The sequence below is a fragment of the Protopterus annectens genome, chromosome 1.part2 (genome assembly GCF_019279795.1).
Source record: "Protopterus annectens isolate FY-2018-M chromosome 1.part2, PAN1.0, whole genome shotgun sequence".
Classification (NCBI taxonomy): Eukaryota; Metazoa; Chordata; order Ceratodontiformes; family Protopteridae; genus Protopterus; species Protopterus annectens.
In genome coordinates, this window is record NC_056727.1 from 368,515,827 (window position 1) to 368,537,617 (window position 21,791).

Genomic DNA, 21,791 nt, shown 5'->3' on the forward strand with positions numbered 1-21,791 from the left:
ATCAGGTTAAGATGATGGTATGTACCCCTTAATGAATTATACTGATAACAGAAGTGGTATGTGGTCATGCATGAGCAATTTGCACTGTCAATACAAAACCATCCTTAATGTTCTAATTCAGTAGAGCTAACTAATAATAAAGTATGTATGCCAATGCTCTATGTGGTTGTATATCATTACAGCTAAATATTGATGAGGTATGTGTTCCAAGACTCTATGTGATTGTGTAACATCAGGGCTAAGTTATGATGAAGTATGTGTGCCAAGGCTCTATTTGTTTGTATATCATTAGGGCTAAGTAATGATGAAGTATGTGTGCCAAGGCTCTATGTGGTTGTCTATCATTAGGACTAAGTAATGTCAAAGTATGTATGACAAGGCTCTATGTGGTTGTATATCATTAGGGCTAAGTAATGATGAATTATGTGTGCCAATGCTATGTGTGGTTGTATATCATTAGGGCTAAGTAATGAAGAAGTATGTGTATCAAGGCTCTATGTGGTTGTACATCATTAGGGGTAAGTAATAATGAAGTATGTGTGCCAAGGCTCTATGTGGTTGTATATCATTAGGGGTAAGTAACAATGAAGTATGTGTGCTAAGGCTCTATGTGGTTTTATATCATTAGGGCTAAATAATGATGAAGTATGTGTGCCAAGGCTCTATGTGGTTATACAACATTAGGGTTAAGTAATGATGAAGTATGTGTGCCAAGGCTCTATGTGGTTGTATATCATTAGGTCTAAGTAATTAAGCAGTATGTGTGCCAAGGCTTTATGTGGTTGTATATCATTCGGGCTAAGTAATGATGAAGCATGTATGCCAAGGGTCTACGTGATTGTATATCATTAGGGCTAAGTAATGATGAAGTATGTGTGCCAAGACTCTATGTGGTTGTGAATCATTAGGGCTAAGTAATGATGAAGTATGTGTGCTAAGGCTCTATGTGCTTGTATATCATTAGGGCTAAGTAATGAGAAAGTATGTGTGCCAAGGCTCCATGTGGTTGTATTTCGTTAGGGCTAACTAATAGTGAAGTATGTGTGACAAGGCTCTATGTGGGTGCGTATCATTGGGGCTAAGTAATGATGAAGTATGTGTGCAAAAGCTCCATGTGGTTGTATATCATTAGTGTTAAGTAATGATGAAGTATGTGTGCCAAGGCTCTATGTGGTAGGATAACATTTACAAGTGTAAGTGCTACAGTGCAGACATAATTATACAGAATAAGGTGTTCAGTCAACCACACAGTTCAGTGCAGTTCCGTTTAGTACTGTATGCCATTTCCATGTAATGAAGTAATAACAGCCAGTAACAATACTTATATTTTCTTAAAATGTCTTCCTAAAGTGCAGTGCTGAGAAGCACATTGGTGCTGATATTGACAAACTATTATTGCATGCATGATTCTAATTTGAGGTTTTGAACTTGGAATGTGAAGTGGACAGTGCTGTGGTGCATTGGTAGCATTGTCACCTCACAGCAAGCGGTTCTCCAGTTTGTTTCTCGGCTGGAATGCCTTCTCTGTGGAGTCTGCATGTCCTCCCTGCAGTCATGTGTGTTTCCTCCAGGTGTTCCGGTTTCCTCCCACATTATAAAGACATACATCTGGAGTTTCTCCCCAAGCCTCCGCTGAAAATTGGTTTGTTCCAAGTTGGACTTTCCCAGTTAACAAATGATAAATAAATAAAGTAGCAGTGTTCAGTGTTGCTCCCTGCCAACCTGTACACAAATAAGGAGCTAAGAAAAATGATCTGATTGTGACTACTAAATGTAGAACAGATCTATTTTATGTTAATGTGTAATATGTCATAATGTCAACATTTCTCATGGCAGTACTTGCTCAGTGCCTTGTAGATATACATTTTGCATGTTGTACTCTACCTTTGAGATGTTAGGGTCAAAGCTTTATTCAAAAGTGAATTGTTGGTATTGTCTTCCCCATTTGCTCAACATTAGGCAGTGAGTAAACAGGGTTCACTGCTGAAGAAAAAAAGTGAAAACTTTAATTTTGTTAGCCTTCTGTAGTGCAAACAGTCTTAACAGTGATATACAGCCATCAACACTCTGGACAGTACTGAGTGGAGAAAATCCACCTAGCACTGACCATTCTCTGTGGCATCCACTCATCAAGATTTCTCTTGAAGAGGGCCAGTGAGGTGCTCTGTTTGACATATATGGGGAGTCTATTCCATAGCATGGGCAGTCTCTGGGTTATGAACCGGTCCCTCCAGCACATTCTGTAGATTGTAGTAATGAGGTTGAGGTCTCTGGAGTGTGTGGTGCGGTGGGATTGGGATTTCTTTAGATGTAGCATTTCTAACAAAACTGGGTCAGACATGGCTTTGTAAGACAAGCAGAGATCGCCTCTAAATAGGTGATATGAGACAGAGAATAGTTGGAGTTTTTTGAGTCTGTCCATATAGGACAAGTGCTTAAGGTCTAGAATCCTCTTTGTGAGGTACTTTTACGGCCTCTCCAGTTGTTGCACGTGTTTAGTGAGATACATGCCAAATGAGGCATTGTACTCAATGATTGGCCTAATGAGGGAAGAGTAGAGAATTACCTTTTTCTTCCTAGATGCAAAACCCTTAGTAATGAGATGTGCCACATAGAAGGACTTTCTGACCACAGTGGCAATGTGGTGGTTGAAAGAGAGGTTGCTGTCAACCTGTGTTCCCAGATCTCTTAAAATGCCTTCTGTGTTCAGTGGATTACCATTGATGTGGTAATTCATGGGAACTGGGTTTTTCCCAAAGGGGATGATGATACATTTTTTGGCATTGAGCTTAAGGCCATGGTTCTGACACCAGTCATTGGTTTCAGTGAGGCCTTTTCTGTAGGATGTCACCATCACTTGGAGAGTTAATAATAGCTCCCAACTTGCAATTGTCTGGGAACTTTGTCAGCCAGAGTCCCTTCATGTTTGCCTGGACTTCAAAGAAGTATAAACCAAACAGGAGAGGACCCAGGACTGAACCCTGTGGGACTCCCCTCATGACTAGTTGGCAGTCTGACTTGGAGTCAGCTACTTTCACACTGTGGGTTCTATCTGTGAGCCAGTTTGCAACCCACCTTGTGACATAGGGGTTGATGCCTAGCTTACTGAGTTTTTCTATGATTCCAGAGTTGGGAATGGTATCAAAGGCCTTGGTTAGATCAAGGCAGGCTGTGTGAACCACCTTGCCTTCATCCACAGCTCTGGTGACTGACTCAAAGAAGCCAGCCAAGTTGAGCAGGCATGAACTACCATTCACAAAACCAAACTGTGTGGGTTCCAGAGTTTGGAGATTCCCTATATCTTTGTTTATTAGGTCCATGATGATGCGTTCCATAGCTTTGCATATCAGACTCATTAGGCTAATGGGGCGGTAGTTCCCAGGGTCTGTAGTTGCTCCTTCTTTGTGGAGAGGGATGACTGTAGCAGTGTGCCATTCAGTATGGACAAAGCCTGAGGTGACACTGTGATTGAACAGGGCACACAGGTGAGGTGCCAGTTCCCTCTGTAGTTCATGTAGAACACAGCCAGGGATATTGTCAGGTTCCATAGAAGCTGTATTCTTGGCCTTGAACAGTGCTGTTTTAACCTGTGCAGCAGTAATGCTGGGTGCCTGGCAATCTACTGTTAATGTGATAGGTCCTTTGGGAGGGGAGAGAGGGGTAAATTTGGCACTGAATCTGTTGGCCAGTATATTGGCAATATCTGTTGGCTTGGTATAGGAGGTACCATTGTGCAGTAGCTCAGAGCAAATCTGGGTATTGCCATGGGGATTCTTTACATAACTATAGAAGGTCTTGTGGTTGTCTTTATTATCTGCTGCAATTCTGTTTTCGTAGCTAGCTTTAGAGGATTTGATGAGGGATCTCAACATTTTGTTGAGGCTGATAAGGGAGTTTTTTCAGTCTTGGGACTTCACCTTATTCCACATCAGTTTCCTCCTTCTGTTGTATTGTTTGTTTATGGAAGGGAACCACCAGATTGGCTTCCTATTTTTGGAGGAGAGCATCTTGGTTCTATTTGGTATGGTGAGATCCATTCATTTGTGTACATGTTCATATAACAGGTGCCAGGATTTGGATATTTGGCAGCATATCTCTCAACCTCTTAGAGCAAGACATCTGGACAAAGCTTTAAATAATGGAGGGATAAAGGACCAAAAATAGGATGAGATTTTAAGTATTCTTCCTACAAACTTAGAAAGTTGCTAAATAACAAAATTTGTAGAAGCATGCATTTTCCAAAGGATATGAAGTCTGAAACTCAAATATATGTCATTATTTAGTGACTTCATACTTCAGGGATTTGCTAGAATACCACATTGTTATGAGGAACAGACCAAAAATATGAGGAAAATGTTTGGACATTATGTGAAAATCTGGACAGTTGAGAGGTATGTTTGACAGCAGAAATAAAACTAGAGAGAGGCTGATTATCGCAGCTCACCACAGAGGGGATCATGCTGTAATAACTTACAATCACACATTGTAAGTTCCTGATAGATATGGAAGAGTACCTGCATTACAGTTTATTACCTTAAGTCTGTTTTAGTATAGCGCAGAGGTCGTAATTGTATTTGCACAAAGCTAACCATGACAATGCAATCTAAGGCAAAAACTCACCACATTTTGCATTAACACCTGAAATGCCATTTAGCATCACATAGTACACTCACTTGTTGCTAGGCATCATGCAAATAATGACTACAACTGATAAAACAGGAGGGGGGTAAACAGTTACACAAGCAGCACATGCACATGAAAGAGACTAACATCAAAGAGATTAACAGTTGGTAACAGGTGGTAAGAATTTCACCTCCTGCTGGATTAGAACCTTTGACAAGATGCAAAATTAAATTTATAGAGATGATCAACATACCACAAATAAAATTCTACTTCACATGTGCAAAAATCACAGAATTGAAGGGACAGTGATAACCTGTTGAGCCAATGGAAGATGTAAATATTTGCCTTTATCAAAGTAATGACTAAATGAAAATGCCATAAGATAAATCCATCATCCTAATGAATAGTCAACAGTAAAAAGGGGTGATAGAGAAGGGGTGCAAATAGAAAGAGATTGATGGAGACATATCAAAGGTTGGTGTTGGTTGGGTCATTAATAAACATCTTTATGGTGTGTCCTCCTTATTAATCTGTCATGTTCTGTATCATTACCTGATGCCTATAGTAATCAAGAAGGTGTAGGAGATGAAAAACACAATTAAGACATAAGTAAAATAAGGCTGTTCTAAAAATTCTTCCTTATGGGCATGGATGTCTATGCAAATGCTTTTTTTGCCATAGTATTCAAAATGTGTTCATGAACGGTCATAACTAGATAAAAAATTAAGATGTATGCCATTAAACATATCATAGGAGTTTAACAGCACAGTAATAAATAATTGGACGTACATCTGGAATCGAACCCTTGATGTTATGGCCAAAACGCAAACTTCCGACAAGTGATTTATGTCCACACTCCGCAGAAGAAGTTGTTTGTTATGTTCAGTAGTTAAAGAACTCTTAGGGTAACTGCTGCAAAGTATTGCCTTTTGCTGCCTTTACTCTGTATTCTGATAGCGCAGCATGCTTAAGCACCTTGGCATGAAGATAACTGGACTACTGTGTGTGATGGCAGCAGCTGACCAGATTTTACCATAGGACATGAACAGCCATTCATCATCACTCATCATTGATGCATAGTGCCAAACTCTGCACAAATGCTGAGGACAAAAAGTGAAGGCTTTATTATGGGCCATTTCTGGCCATGTATGTTATGTGTGATTCTATTTTTTGAGCAGATAACTGTATGTAAAATGGGTTGATAGGAAAGTGGTAAAATGGGGGGGGGGCAAGTAGTGGGGATGATACAGAGGAACGAATAGAGGAATTTGCAGGAAGGTAGTAGAAGAGAACCATAGCTATCCACATTTCACAGCATAAATGTAGAACTATAGACAGAATTTGCTGAACTTGTACTGTTGCCACACCAAGGGTAGGTGCCAACAACAGAATGATGCTGTAAAGCCAATTGTACAAAATCAAGTGTGTCAAGAACACACATAGGTGAAGTGGAGAGTTATGTACACGTCTTTTGTTTTGTGGGACAAGTGCCCATTTTTCTTACTTTCAAAGAGACAGGAATGTTGGGGAAGCAGCTTAGGAATGTGAGAGTTAGGTAGGCAGGGTAGGTGAGGAAGCAGGTGCCGATATACAGAGCATACAAGACAGATAGGGATGCTGGTGGACATAAAGGGTTTGGGCACACCATGATCAGGGATAGGTAGGGGACATCAGGGCACACTCACGTCAAGCCTGAAAACAGTGAGAATCTAGTGCTCACCCTAAGAATTGTCATCACTGTCTTCTGTCTCAGTTTTCTGTATCAGTGCTCAGCATTGCATTGTCTTTGCAATATAATGAAGCACCTTTTCTACATGGCTGATTCAGGCACTGAGATGCCTTTCTGTGATAACCTACACCAGCCCTGTCAGCTCTTGCCAGGTGACAAAATCTAAACTTCCACTACTACCACTCCAAGAGGGTACCAGTGCATCAGCAGCTGGGGCAAAGCTACCTGGCACAGATGGAGCAGACTGGGTAGGGGTTATGGAGGCAGCACTGACAGGTTATGATCCTGAAATGCTGTGTGTCAATGCTGTAACCTGTGGAGGGATGGTGGGATTATCCTCAGTGGTAGGTCGACCTTTCTGTGCTAAATTTCATTTTTTTCAGCAGAACTGTATAACAACAAGACAATCTTAAGCCATAGAAAATGTTAAAAAGAGAGAGAGAGAGAGAGAGAGAGAGGGAAGGGTTGGGATGAGACAAAAATGAGAAAGACTTAGATCCATGGCATGTCACATGACTTCATTATTTGAATGCATACACATTGATGATTATCCAGTGTGTACACCTTTGCCATATCCAGGTATGATGGGAAAGTCTTACTCTGTTGTACCATTAACCACTTGCACTGCAATGATATCATAAATACAAGTGTTTATTTGTCGCTTGCCATACTGCATATAATTAAATAGTTATTAGGCTTACAACTTAAAACTTTGTTTGGTGGTGATACACTGTAAACAACTATGAACTAACCAAATAGTGTATCTCAGGTGAAAACAGGTGTATCAAGTAAGCCAAAACTGAAGATCTAAAATATAAAGAAAACGAAATTTAGTAAAAAAGTTGATCGAGTGCTTTTATCTCTAGATGAGACTTGATCAGAATAAATTCCAAAGGTAACCCACAGTCCATTTATAATCCAACAACTTAACAAATCATTCAATTTTCCAATAATTAAATTATGTAATACTTTTTCTAAAAACACAATACACGTCTGACATAAAATAATACATCAGTTGTAAGATTGGTTAAAATTTGTATAATAGTTGTTCTTACTAATAAAGTCCAAACATTTAAAAAAATCAGCAAAGTTTAAATGTAAAAACTTGTTAAAATATCAAAATCCCTTAAGTGTTTACAAGTTGCCTGCCCTTAATTTTAAAATTGATTTTATAGAAATGGGCAAGGGCTACGAATACATAGATTCTCTAATGGGATTACTAACAACTGTTTATTTTTTAAAAGACTTTATAAATTTATTTGACTGTTGTGGTTTTGAAATCATGCAGTTATTGGTCAAATGGAATGAAAATCTTATTAACAATTTTAGTCAGGAAATTACTTGTCTCAGTAATTGTATTATTAATGATTTATTATTTTTCCAATGCAAAGACTTTTATGAGAATATATTGGTTAGAATTGATAGGAAGTAAATTTCGTTATTTTCCATATTTTTTGGATCTTCAATTTTGGCTTCGTTGATATACCTCGTTCCTCCTTAGATATGCTAAATGGTTGTTTATTAGGATTACATTAAATTCTGATATATATATATATATATATATATATATATATATATATATATATATATATATATATATATATACCCCATGGCATTCTGAGGTGGTTTAACCTGCCTTGGTGCACCTCCTTGTTTGCTGCAATGTCGTCAGCGGCTGTACACTAGGGAAGAAATTAAGAAGAGACATGGGAGCATAATGAAAACCAGTCCTGCCTGTCTACTTTATTTAACATAATTGATGATGCTGGGTCGGTATACTTTCACAACTGAGGGGTGTCAGCAGTTCTAAATTCATCCTCCCATTGGCTGAAGAGGTCATTCTCGAGCCATGTCAGGTCACTGTAATGGTGACTACATTGCTCCTCAGTGTGTGGGATGCCAGTTGCACTGCAGACAGCCTTGGCTAAGCTGTTCCAAGCCTCAGTCTCATAGTGAGATCCAGTATAGTCCCCTTGCAGCAGCCTTTGGCTGTAGCACTTCACGACAAGTGCCACAAAAATCCTGGACTCCTCAACACCCCACCTCTGTGCTCTTAATTTAACAACATCTCACTCAGCAGCAACTCTATGTCTGAAGTGGTGCTAAATTCCAATCTGATATCTAACAGCCAATACATAGACACACATCTCCAACTGCATTTGTGCAATAGAAAGCAGAGAAAGAAATGCATTGCCAGACAAAAGGCAGTGATTTTATCAAACATCAATGAAGGTGTGAAACATGGTAGTAAGATTTGTCATGTGTGATGCTGAGCCTATTCTCACATTTTCCAGTGGTCAGCACTGACATGCTTAATGGCTTAGCTTGTTAGCTTTAGTCTTTGAAAAGCTAAACAAGATGACTTGAGACCTAGTTTCTTTGGGGCTTGCATACTGTAAAAAGCTGTACATGGTAGGAATCAAACCTATACAATAAAAGATGCATACATTTCAAAGCAGATTATTATTTCTCAGTACTACAAGAGAATTCCTTTTCAGCCATGGTCATTACAGATGTACTGTATTCAGTATGAATGCAGATATACTTCAGATAGGCCTGTATGTGTGTGACTTTAAGAAGTCCTGGGAACTACATTACCATGAACGAGGCAATATTACTGTTTATAAATATATTTCAGATGGATAGACTTTCATGAGCCGAGTAATACAGGCTGGGGTATGATACATACATACTTCACAACACATACTGTCCTAGACACACATTAGTGCTATTTGCAGAGTCAAGGTGATTTTAACTAAGGTATTGTGCCCATCATAAATATGGAGGTGCACTTTAAAATAATTATCATAATTGCCAGATGTAAACAACTGTGCACACAATCACCTGGGTTTCCTAAGTCATTAATGAGATATGCTAACTAAAACAGTGTAGGTATCAAAGCATTACTGATACATTTCTTGCAATCAACTTATTTATGACAGCTGTTTATATGTAGTATTGCCTTCTTATTCAAAGTGTTGTGGGAAATGGTATTCTGACACCCTTTGTAAAAATAGCTGCTATCTGGATATGAATCCTGGACCACCTGGGTTCTGTCTCTAAAGTCACTACACCTACACCTTATACCACAGAGACAGCTACAGAAGATGTGGATGTTCTCCACTCAGTACTTGTCACAGTGCTGGCATTCACGCATTACTGATAAGCATGCTTGTGCTATAGAAGCCAGCCAAATAAATGTTTTCATTTTTTCCTTAAGCCGGTAAGTTTGATTGCATGACACTAAGCAATGAGCCGCAGAAGGCAAGAAACAAAAAAATATATGCATAAAGCAGTGATGAAATTAAAACTCAAGTTTTGAGTAATAATTTTAGCATTTCCTTCTCACAGTATTCATTTGAATCCCTGAACAGTTTTGTTATTGGTCCAATGAAACTGCATTTACATCTCGTGCCACGGAGAGAAGTAGGTGGATAGCAGGTGCACTTCACTCAATCAGTACAAATACTGTGCAATGGTGCCAGGAGAGTTTGCACTAATGAAGAGTACAGAAGTGACATTTTTCCCTTTTTACATTGTTAGTCTAGTTTGCACTCTACCAAACAGCATGCAAATTGGAAAGGGAAAAAAAAAAATACACGCATACATGATTTCTTATCATTACATCACCTAGTATATTTATAATACATTAGATGTACTTGTGATGACACAACATATTCACATATGTATATATACAAGTCTAGGTATTTATTCATCCATTTACCTATTTATTTATTCATTTATATATATTTTGTAGATACATTTCATACATATTTGCTAACACACTTCTTTATATATTTTTTTATATATATGTACATATATAAGTATATACCTTTAACATGTTTTAATGATGCAAGATAATTATATAAGTATGTTAGATGGAAACATGATTTTTTATGCACTTATGAACTTGTTTTTAAAATTAGTGACATTTCCCTTTTAAGTTAATGATGAAATTAAGTCTGATTGAATAGCTAAGACTATATATAAAAACATTTTTTAATTCATTTGTATAAAATAGACCTGATGAAGCTACTATTAGCGAAAGCGCTTGTCTGAATGAAATAAAATTAATACTGAATTGATTTTCCTGGAGATTTTTTGAATTTTGGGATACCTACACCACGCTTACATCTCATTGCTTCACCCTCAGTTATCCAGAAGTTTTTTGGACTACATCATTCGTTATTTCATTTCTAACTGAGGGAGTTTACCGTAGTGGTGGTTTCACTTTCTTGTTTGACTTTGATTTTATTAACAAACCACCGTACGGAGCATTGAGTGCTGTCTCTCTCAACCGAAAAGTGACTTTTTGTACGGATCACTCTCCTATCAAGGGATTATTTATTCACATAATTTGTGATTTGTTGCTAGACAAATACCATACTGTTTTTTCGTGGTGAACTCCACTGATAAAAGAATGGCAAACATCGAACTCGGCTACAATCCTCGAGGTGAACACCAGAGGAAGGGATTACTATATCGCCGCTTTAAGCAGCATTTGGACTGCACAGCTGTTTCAGCTTGGCGGCTTGATGCATTGGCGACGAATGATGACACCGTTGAAGATACCACGAACATGGAGAAGTTACATCATCTCCTGGAAGGCGTTGAACGGAGCTTTTTTAAATTGAAGAGGCTGCAAGTACAGCGGATGCACTTGCAATATTGTTTGGATGTGAACATAGTGCCACGAGGTCTGCGCATATTCAATATGCCCAGCCAAGGACGCGATTACCCTGAACTCTTGGCAGCCTGGCAGAAACTCAATTTAGAAGCCAGCAGGAAATATTTGGACTTACTCATAAACTTTTTTGCGCCAGAAGAGGAAGCGCTGAATAAGGATATCAACAACAAATACTCTACTATCTACAATGATTTTGATGAAGGTACTGTAACCCCTCTGCTTGAAAATGTTTTAGATAGTGTGTCAGCACTAGAGAGAAAGCTGATCACACAGAAGAAACATAAAATCAGCAGGGATTTAAACTATTTCAGATTAGGCCAAGTCTTTGCTTGGCCGAGATACAGTAATAATAATAGCAATGTGAATCAAGCTAAAGACCTTGGTAATCCATTGCACAATGTTTGTAATGTTCCAAATGCATCAAATGTTTCTTCATCTCTTACTAGCACAAATGTTTTACATAGTACAGGTAATAGAGATGTGAACATAGGATCTAGGAATACATCTAATTTAAACAGACTAGATAGTATTGCAGCAGTAAGGTTAGACAATAATACCAATCTTAATGCAAGAGGGAGAAACGCTGACATGGAAAACAATAGTAACTGTACTAATTGTACTATCAATGTTAATACTCCCAATTTAAGTGTTAACAGAAGCATTGCCACAACTGACTCGAGTATAGTTGCACAAGCTTCACAACATAGTATGAGTGAGATAACACCTTTAGAGGTCGATACGAATACTTTAGAGACTACAACTGCCATGGTAGGTGGTAGTGCCCCACAAAATAGTTCAACCAATGAGGAGGTTGTGAATAGAAAACAGGAGGGAAATAGAGAATCTATTAATAGTAATAATTCCAATGATTCTAACGATATTATTCATATCATGCATCCCAGCATGAATGAAGACATTAACTTATATCCAACAATCCAGGTGATTAAAAACAATTCTGGTACTAATGTTGAAAATGGAGAGGCAGTTGTGAGAAGGAAAATATTGGATTCTCATTTGAAGACTGGACAAGATACAACCATGAATATTTCTTTTCCCCTCCCAGTACGTTTGGAGAAGGGTCCAAGGCGCACGCACTCTATGAGCCGAGGGCGCCAAAAAAGAAAATATTCGGAGGATTTCCCTCAGAATCAAACATTGAGGAAAATGTGGAAGAAATAAATGTCAGCTCAGTATTTAATCTGTCAAATAGAGTACTAACAAAAGATGAGATTTTCCTATTGGAAAAGGGCATGAATTTCATACCCAGAAGCAATAGTATTATAACTGAGACTGTATCAGATTTGAAACTATTTTGTAGAAACATTATGTTAAAACTACAGTTCAAAGACACCAATCACACACAACATACAGATAGACAATTCACTTTTAAGAAACTTAGTGATTATGTTCCAATCAATCATCCTATTATAGAAACCTACCAACGGCTAACAGAAGATGAATTACATAAGTATTACAATGAATACAGAGATAGGAGACAGTATCACTCTGATAACCTAACTCATGCTGAGAGAATGGGTCTAAGGAGTCTGCAGGCTGACAACACTATTGTAGTCAGGCCAGCAGACAAGGGGGGACGAACAGTAGTCATGGACTTAAACCAGTATTTTGCAGCTATGAAGGATATGCTAGGTGATAGATTCTATGAGATCATTGATTCTCATGTCATAAAAAATATCATAACAACAATCAAGAATATACTAATGGACCTCCTTCACAATAATAAAATAGATGAAGATTTATTTGGTTATTTATTGATCAAAGAACCATTAATTCCGATCATGCATGGACTACCGAAAATCCATAAGAACTCGGTCAACCCTCCCATGAGACCGATAGTCTCAGGACGAAGTTGGGTTACGGAGCATCTATCTGTATATATAGAGAAGAACCTTAGACCTGTATTAAACAATAATAAATTTGTACTAAGAGATTCAAAACAATTTTTATTAGATCTATATGAATGTATTGGTGATCAACCTGAACCAGAGTCATTTATGTTTGCTACACTAGATATACAGTCTCTAGTCACAGTTATACCGAATAGGGAAGGATCGTCCTTTATCTCTGATTATTTAAGGAAACATAGTGACTATAGTAAGAACAAGATAGATTTAATATCTTATTTCTTGGACCTGGTCTTAAATAATAACATTTTTATGTTTGATGATACCACATACAAGCAGGTGGATGGGGTTGCCATGGGTACCCCATGCGCCAATAGCTATGCTGACATGGTATTGGCGCATTGGGAGGAGGAGGTGTTATTTAAAACAGGATTATTTGTAGAACAGGTCATATTCTATAGACGTTTTGTCGATGATGTGTTCCTTTTATGGAAAGGAATGGTAGAACAATTAGAACTATTCCTTAGAACCATGAACAACCTAACGGGCTTTCTCACTTTCACGTTGAATTATTCAAGGAATAAGATCGAATTCCTTGATTTGTACATAGAGAAATTGCCCAATGGGTTGATTAACACAGGGATATTTCGTAAAGCTTGTTATAGTAATTCCCTGTTAATGAGATCAAGCATGCACCCCTCATTTGTATTTAAGAACATTATAAGAGGACAGGGGATAAGGGCCTCCAGACTCAATCCTACAACTGAAGGCTTTAATTCAGAATTAGATTTGCTGAAGGGTAGACTATCAGAGAGAGGATACCAGGAACATGAGGTGGAAAGCAATTTACAAGATCTACCCAATTTGAGGAGCACCATTGCCACACCATATTTTGGTCCTGACAGCCTATATAGAAACACAGGCACTGAGTACAGTTCCCCATTTGTAAAATTTATGACCTCATTCACCTCTGATAGCTACAGGATTAGGGACATTATAAGCAAGTATTGGAGTATCTTCGATATAAATGAAGAGATAAAGAATATTGTAGGTGCTATTCCGAAATTTCAGTACAGAAATCGGAAGAACTTGAAAAGGATGTTATGTGACACTAAGGGTGGACAGCTTGTTATCAACACAGGACACACTGAGCCATGTGGCAAATGCAATTTCTGTCCGTACATAGATACAAGATCCACTTTTTTGCACCCAGACACAGGGAAAGTCTTTAAGACTACTACTGCAGCCAATTGCATGACTTCTAATATAGTCTATCTAGCAGTATGCCAAGTATGCAAGTGTTTCTACGTAGGAAAAACTAATCGTAGATTTAGAGACCGCATTAGAGAACACGTTTATCACATTAAGAAATGTTATCAGAATAACGCCTTAGCTAAACATGTGGCAGATAATGACTCTACACATATTTTCCATTTTAGAGTCTTAGAAGCCATACCAATCAATAGCAGAGGAGGAGATATTCGGAATCACACGGAGGATAGAGAGAATGATTGGATTATACGACTAAGAGCAGACAGTGGGAAAGGTCTAAATGAGAGGGTATCTATAAAGCCCAAATTGAGGAAAAGAAGGAAAATTAAGTAAGACAACATTTTTCAGATCTATAGATGTATCTTGATTGTACCCTTTTTTAGCATTTTCAAGTGTGATTTATTTGAGTTTGTATAGAATTTGTACTTCAAGAGTATTAATATTATATAAGTGTCTTATATTTACTATAGTTACAGCGCTTGACATCATGCAGAAGCTCATATTTAATACTGATAGAAGTTTTTATAAGTATTTATATAATATTTCTTTATTAGCATTCATGTTTTTTAGTGATGTATATGCTTATTGTTTTTTAATTATATCTGATATGTGCCATGTTCATATAACAGATCTAGTTATGCCCACATAAGCATTATTAATATCTTCAGGCATATATTCTTGTACATAATTATGAAAATTTATTCATTTACATCACATATACACTTTTCAGAGACACAGATTTATTCACTACACAATACTTTATTACAGTAATACACGCATACATGATTTCTTATCATTACATCACCTAGTATATTTATAATACATTAGATGTACTTGTGATGACACAACATATTCACATATGTATATATACAAGTCTAGGTATTTATTCATCCATTTACCTATTTATTTATTTATTTATATATATTTTGTAGATACATTTCATACATATTTGCTAACACACTTCTTTATATATTTTTTTATATATATGTACATATATAAGTATATACCTTTAACATGTTTTAATGATGCAAGATAATTATATAAGTATGTTAGATGGAAACATGATTTTTTATGCACTTATGAACTTGTTTTTAAAATTAGTGACATTTCCCTTTTAAGTTAATGATGAAATTAAGTCTGATTGAATAGCTAAGACTATATATAAAAACATTTTTTAATTCATTTGTATAAAATAGACCTGATGAAGCTACTATTAGCGAAAGCGCTTGTCTGAATGAAATAAAATTAATACTGAATTGATTTTCCTGGAGATTTTTTGAATTTTGGGATACCTACACCACGCTTACATCTCATTGCTTCACCCTCAGTTATCCAGAAGTTTTTTGGACTACATCATTCGTTATTTCATTTCTAACTGAGGGAGTTTACCGTAGTGGTGGTTTCACTTTCTTGTTTGACTTTGAATATATATATATATATTGAAGAGCACAATAGACAGGAGCAAACATGAACAAACATGATTTGTATTTCAATTTATGAACAGTTATACCATTACAAAGACATGCACAGCATTTTCACATCTGTTGCAAACATTACAAGCAGCATGTGGCCTACATATCATTAGGATGTCATGTAGTGTCAATGGCTCAGAAAGGGGACATACACAATGACAGGAGGTCATGTGTGGCAGACTACATACAATTAGTCAGGACACAGAGTATACCTTTAAGAAGTATTTCTTACTGTGATGAGGTATGATTCTGAGAGTTTATACAGCACATGCAATGCATCTGTCCACAATACCATGTACTCCTTTGTGTTGTTGTTGTTGTATCTTTCGGCTTTTCCTGGTTAGGGGTCGCCACAGCGGAGCTCCGGTCCGCTAATGATTGGCAGTAAATTTTTACGTACCGAGTTGCCAGTCCTGACGCACAACCTTCAACGAAGTTACGGCCATTCACGCATGTCTCCACACAGAAGACGCTTTCGCTGAGAATCGAACAGGGCAACGTCTTACTGTGAGGCGACAATGCTACCGCAGCACCACCACCGCAGTATGCACTCCTTTTGTGTTATAATACTGAAAGCCCTGTCATATGATACAGCATCCCTTGATACTATTATTATTGATAAAAACAACAGGTTACTAGATAATAGCAACCTCAACTCACATGAACTACAGGCAAGATATGGAACATTTATCACATACTTTAGTATATACATTTCATATACAACATATCATTATTCTATAGTATTCTATATACAGTTAAAAATAAAAATATCTACAAGCTGGATTCAAATCCTGCATCATTTATCTTGTTTCTTTAAACTCATTGCATTTGCACCATGTGCTACTTAGGTGAGATGTAGAGTTTCTTCACTTACTGCTTATCAAAGTGCAACCTGTCCACTCTAAAATGCACTAATGATGGCATTCCAAATTAAATTTCTCAGTTTGTACCTTGGGCAGTGGACTCTCAATCACTGACACATAACACTGTCAGTCCAAATTGAACTTTGCTGAAATCTGTGCAAAGGATGAACACACACACACACACACACACACACACACACACACACACACACACACACACACACACACACACACACACACACACACACACACACACACACACACACACACACATACACACACACACACACATACACACACAGACACACAAAAAGCATAAACATTTAAAAGTACTTACGTACTATCACAACCACGCATTCTTGCCAGCACGTTATTTGTGTTATTGAGAAAGGAGTCATTGTTTTTTTATTGCAGTGGATTGGACACTACTAAGTAGGATGGGTACGGATACCTCTCAACTGTCCCTGATATTGATTCAGGGCTTAGCTCTGTCCTTGCCAATCCCAAACTGGTAACCTTTGAACAAAAGGTGGTAAATTATACTTAATAAATTATGTCAGTAATTAGATTTACAGACTTTTTTTTTTACTTCAGAAAATGGATATTAGTTCACATTTTCTGAAGTTAATAGTACCAGTATTTTGTGTCCCTGATTACTGTTATCGGATATATCCTGGATTGGTTGAGACTAGGGCTGTGGTTCTCAGTTATTGCACTCCCTGATGTGCGTTTTTTAAACCATAAGTCATCATAAGCAGTTCCAACTTTAAATAACCAGTTACATTTTGACGTGTGTGATACCAGCAGTTCCCTTACAGAAAAGGCGTTTAACTTTTGCAGAGAAAATGAAGTTTGTTTAGTTCAGGAAAACCAACAACAGTTAGTAAATCGCTACATCATTTAAGCTTGCTTGTTTTTTATTAATTTATTTTTTTGTACTGGTTGCAGCAGTTTATTACATGGGTTTTATTTAATTTCATTTAGGATGTGCTATCATTTGATAATAACCTCCAGGTAGATTATCAGTAACTCTATAAAAAAGCTGACATTTAACTAACTTGTCCAACAAGTGAATACCATCGTGTTGGGGAATTTCAGTATCAAGTGATGCTACAGTAGCCACAGCTAAATGGATGATATCCGGGACATCTGATGAATTTGTAGGGTTAAGTGTTAGCAAACTTTAATTCAATAGCCACAATTTATGGGAAATACTAGAAACAATCAGAAACTGTCCCGTACTACTGATATCCTTGATTTCAAGAGGTAATTCTAAAAGTTTGTGAGGAAATCTGTCTTGCAGATTATGCTTTGGAACGTGGTTGCTATAATACGTAAGTACCCATTTAAATACTAGCAGCCAGCCTGCAATAATGAAAATACAGGATGGGGAGATTTCATTAATTTGTCTTGTCTTACAACCTGGGTGTATGCTCAGTAAATATGCATTAACTCTTTCAAACAGCACACTCTCTGGATTTGAAGCCTCGATTCCATGTGGTAACAACACACACTCAGTTGTTATTCTTATCCCTCTTTGCCACCAGCATAGGCTTAGAGAAGGATTCAGAAAATGTACATACAATACAGATCTGACTTAGAAGACCATCAAATTACAGCTCCAGCAGTAGAAAGATTAGAAAATGTTCCTTTCTTAGTTGCTTGAACATGTCTAAATGAATGTGATATTGACAACATATTTAGGCTAATAATAGCCCACACCACATTAAGGTAAGGGTGGCAATAGTGCACCTCTTTCTATTTTCAGAGCATCTTAACCAAAAATGCAACATCTTGAGCATTTCTTTCATCTTTGTTTCAATGTGTAATAGTGCTGATTAGCACTGAAGACCAATTTTAATCAGAGGATGGAGAGTGTGTTATTATAAAAGACTATCAGTGCTATTAAGGTTGTTCTCTTAGCTCTCTCAATGTGCTTCCAAAGTTTTTCTTTACTCTGTTCTCCGTGACACACCCACAAAAGAGAGAAAGAGTCTCTTGAGTATTGCTTGTTGCTCTACTTAGAGTAATCATTAACAACTGCAAGCTATTCACAGCTAACAATTGTCATTGCTCCTTCCTGCAGACCTAGGGTGTGTGTATACAATTGTGTAGCTGATTACATGATGTTTACCTCCCCTAGACTAAGTGACAATTTTGGTATTCAGGAATGCTAATGATTTTATACCGCATTTGCATCTTTGCAGTGCTTAGAGGGCTGAATTTACACTATATAAATGTAATCATGTAGTTGGGGAAGTTTGAGGAGGTGAGTGTTTTGATGCAGGAAGACTGTTACTGCTATTTACTTGGATGAGACTTTTTTTTTTACAAGTTACAGCATTTTTTTTTCCTAAGGTGTCTTTGCCTTCTTCATAAACATTTAACATTGTCATATAATGAATGTATTTCAATATGCAATGAAACATTTATGTATCTGTATGCTTTTTTACATTCACTCTTGGCATAGTCCAGGAATGTCAGTTCTTGCTCTGCTTTTAATATTTTTAATGAATGGTGTGTTACCATAACAATATTGTATTACCATTTGGTCTTGGAATTTCACAAGTTAGTGCAGGCAACTGTGTTGTGTTTATTAACAACTTCAGGGGGTTGTACATGTGTAGCTAACAGAGGTGTTAGGCATCTCAGATATGGTCTATATTAGATCAGCGAATGCTTAAAAAAGCGAACGCTGATTGATTGAACTTATGTTAGCGAAAGCTTACAATTTCAAACTGTCAGATCAGCGTTTTTTTTCCTAGGGAAAAAAATCACTGATCCAAAACACATACACACAACACAAGCACACCAAACAAACAGCAATCCACACACATACATCTAAAATCTGACACCTAACCCTACACTAAACTATACACACACCACTAACTATCCATTTACCTTAACCCAAACCCTAACCCTAAGGTCTGTCACTATTGCACACTCACCTCACCCGCACCCTAACCCTAACTCACCTAATCCGCCCTAACTCTCATGTCTACACAATCGCACACATACCTAATCTGTGCCCTAACCCTAACTCACCTAACCCACCCTAACACTCACATCAAAACAATTGCACACTTACCTGAATTTGACCCATAACTTTCCACCACAGCACTGAAAATACCGAAGCAACAGAAACGGACAACCAAATTCTTTCCCTAGGAGAAAATTTGGGTTTCTGTTGCTTCAATATTTTAAACATACACTTAAATAAGTTCGATCAATCAGCGTTCACTTTTTTAAGCATTCACTGATCTAATATAGACCCCTCAGATGTCCCAGGGTGACCTCCACAACAGTGGAGAGACCAGTGATAATTAATTGGCATTTCTAGTTTCAGTTTTGCATATTTATTTTGAAAACTGCCATCCAGTAATCAGTTACAAAACTGCTGTTCTAATTACAGAAAAGTTAACAGACTAGATGTAATGCTAATGCATTACAATTTTTTGTGTGGGGGATCCCTTAACTTGCATATAGTCCTAAATGAGCATTGTGTGTTAAATTTTTTGTTTTGATGATGGCTACACAGATTGTATTTTAGGAGAATAATTTCTCTGTGCTAAAAATGGGTTTTGTCTTTTTTTCTGTTTCATTTCATACAGGATTATGGCACCCAGACCATCTGTTCCATGCAAGCCACCATTCAGTGATGCAGAGAACAAGGTCATCATTGAAGTCCTATGCAACCGTGAACCCTTCCTGCTTGATAGAGACAGAGATATGTCTGCCCAAAAAATCATATGGCAGCAGATGGTCACTAACATAACTGTAGTGGGTGACTGTGCCAGAAACTATAATCTGGTGCTATACCGTGCAGCTGATATGATTATAGTGGTCTGCAAGAGGGTACCTGCAGTTGCATATGAACAGATAGCTACAGGGTGGTCCTGCTACTGAATTACCATCTGAAAGACCACCTGCACATGGCAAGCATAAGCCTTCTTTGCTTGTTAATACCCATTAGTTAGATTACTTCTGAGGAGAAAGTAATTATTACATTTCTTTAGCATCTGAAATGGTTTAATAAGTGTTTAATATAGTTTGGATCATTTCTAGTCCCTGTTTCTCTCATTCTTGTGTTTGTTGCTTATTATTAGAGATGATCCTGATAGTGACAGTGTAGAACTCGAACACCTGATGTCAGAGTATCGGTAGCCTATGATGATGATAGTGGTGATACTGAGGCACAGTCGGGGGTACAGTGGTTCAGTCTGCTACTGAGGCTGTGGTTCACACATCCACTGGCTTTATTTCAGACACAGTCAGTATGCTTATGAATACCCATTCCACTGAGCCCTCAGATACAGGACAGGTTGAGAGTGACACATTTGATCATGATAGTGTGGTTACTCTGGTTGCAGACCAGGCTACATCTGCCTGTAGCCATCATGAGGGTGTGGTACCACACAGGACTGCTAGAGATGCTGGATGAAGGCCTAGTATCCACCATCCTCCTGATGTTGGTATGTCCTTACATGCCACCAGATGTATGTATGGGACTGTCATGGAGGCACAGGCACATTCCACCAGAGCCTCAGAAAAGATAGTCTGAGTCCTAAACATGGTGCATTTTGATGTGCATGACTGCCTCAACTGTCTGGAAACATCAAAAATCTGGACAAAGGCCCATGAAAAATAGGTACAAATATGTATGTTGATTAACATAAAATTTGCATACATACATAAATATGTAACCCTGCCTACTCCAATGGAATTGTGGGATACAAACTTTCAAACACAAACTGAAGCCCCATTTACCATAAACACTGTAATGTGCATACTGCTTTACTACTACAATGATTATTTGGATTTCAATTGAAACTTTTATTTTACATTTTATAGCACAAATACTAACAGATATCTGCTAAACAAAGCAATAGAGACTCAAAATGAAAATAGACTTAGCATTAAAAGTTCTCTACCCTTGAAATGCACATTCATTGAAACAACATTGAAACCCACATTCAAAGAAAATGCATCTGGCCAGTTGTAGATAAAGATTACCTTTGGGTTGTTTTCAAATCATAGGCACCTTGCACATGAAATATACATGTGTTCTTTGATACACCTTCCTGACTGTATTAAATTACATATAATACAGTGCACTTGTTAGATCACGTTTTAAATTTATTGTTTTGAACACTTTTCCAGTAAGCAATGAAACAAAATGCATGAAAAAATAATGACACAATTGCCCAATTCAGAATATTTCCATCATAAAAGTCTACTCAAAATTCTACAATCCCACCAGTATCACTATATATGCACAAT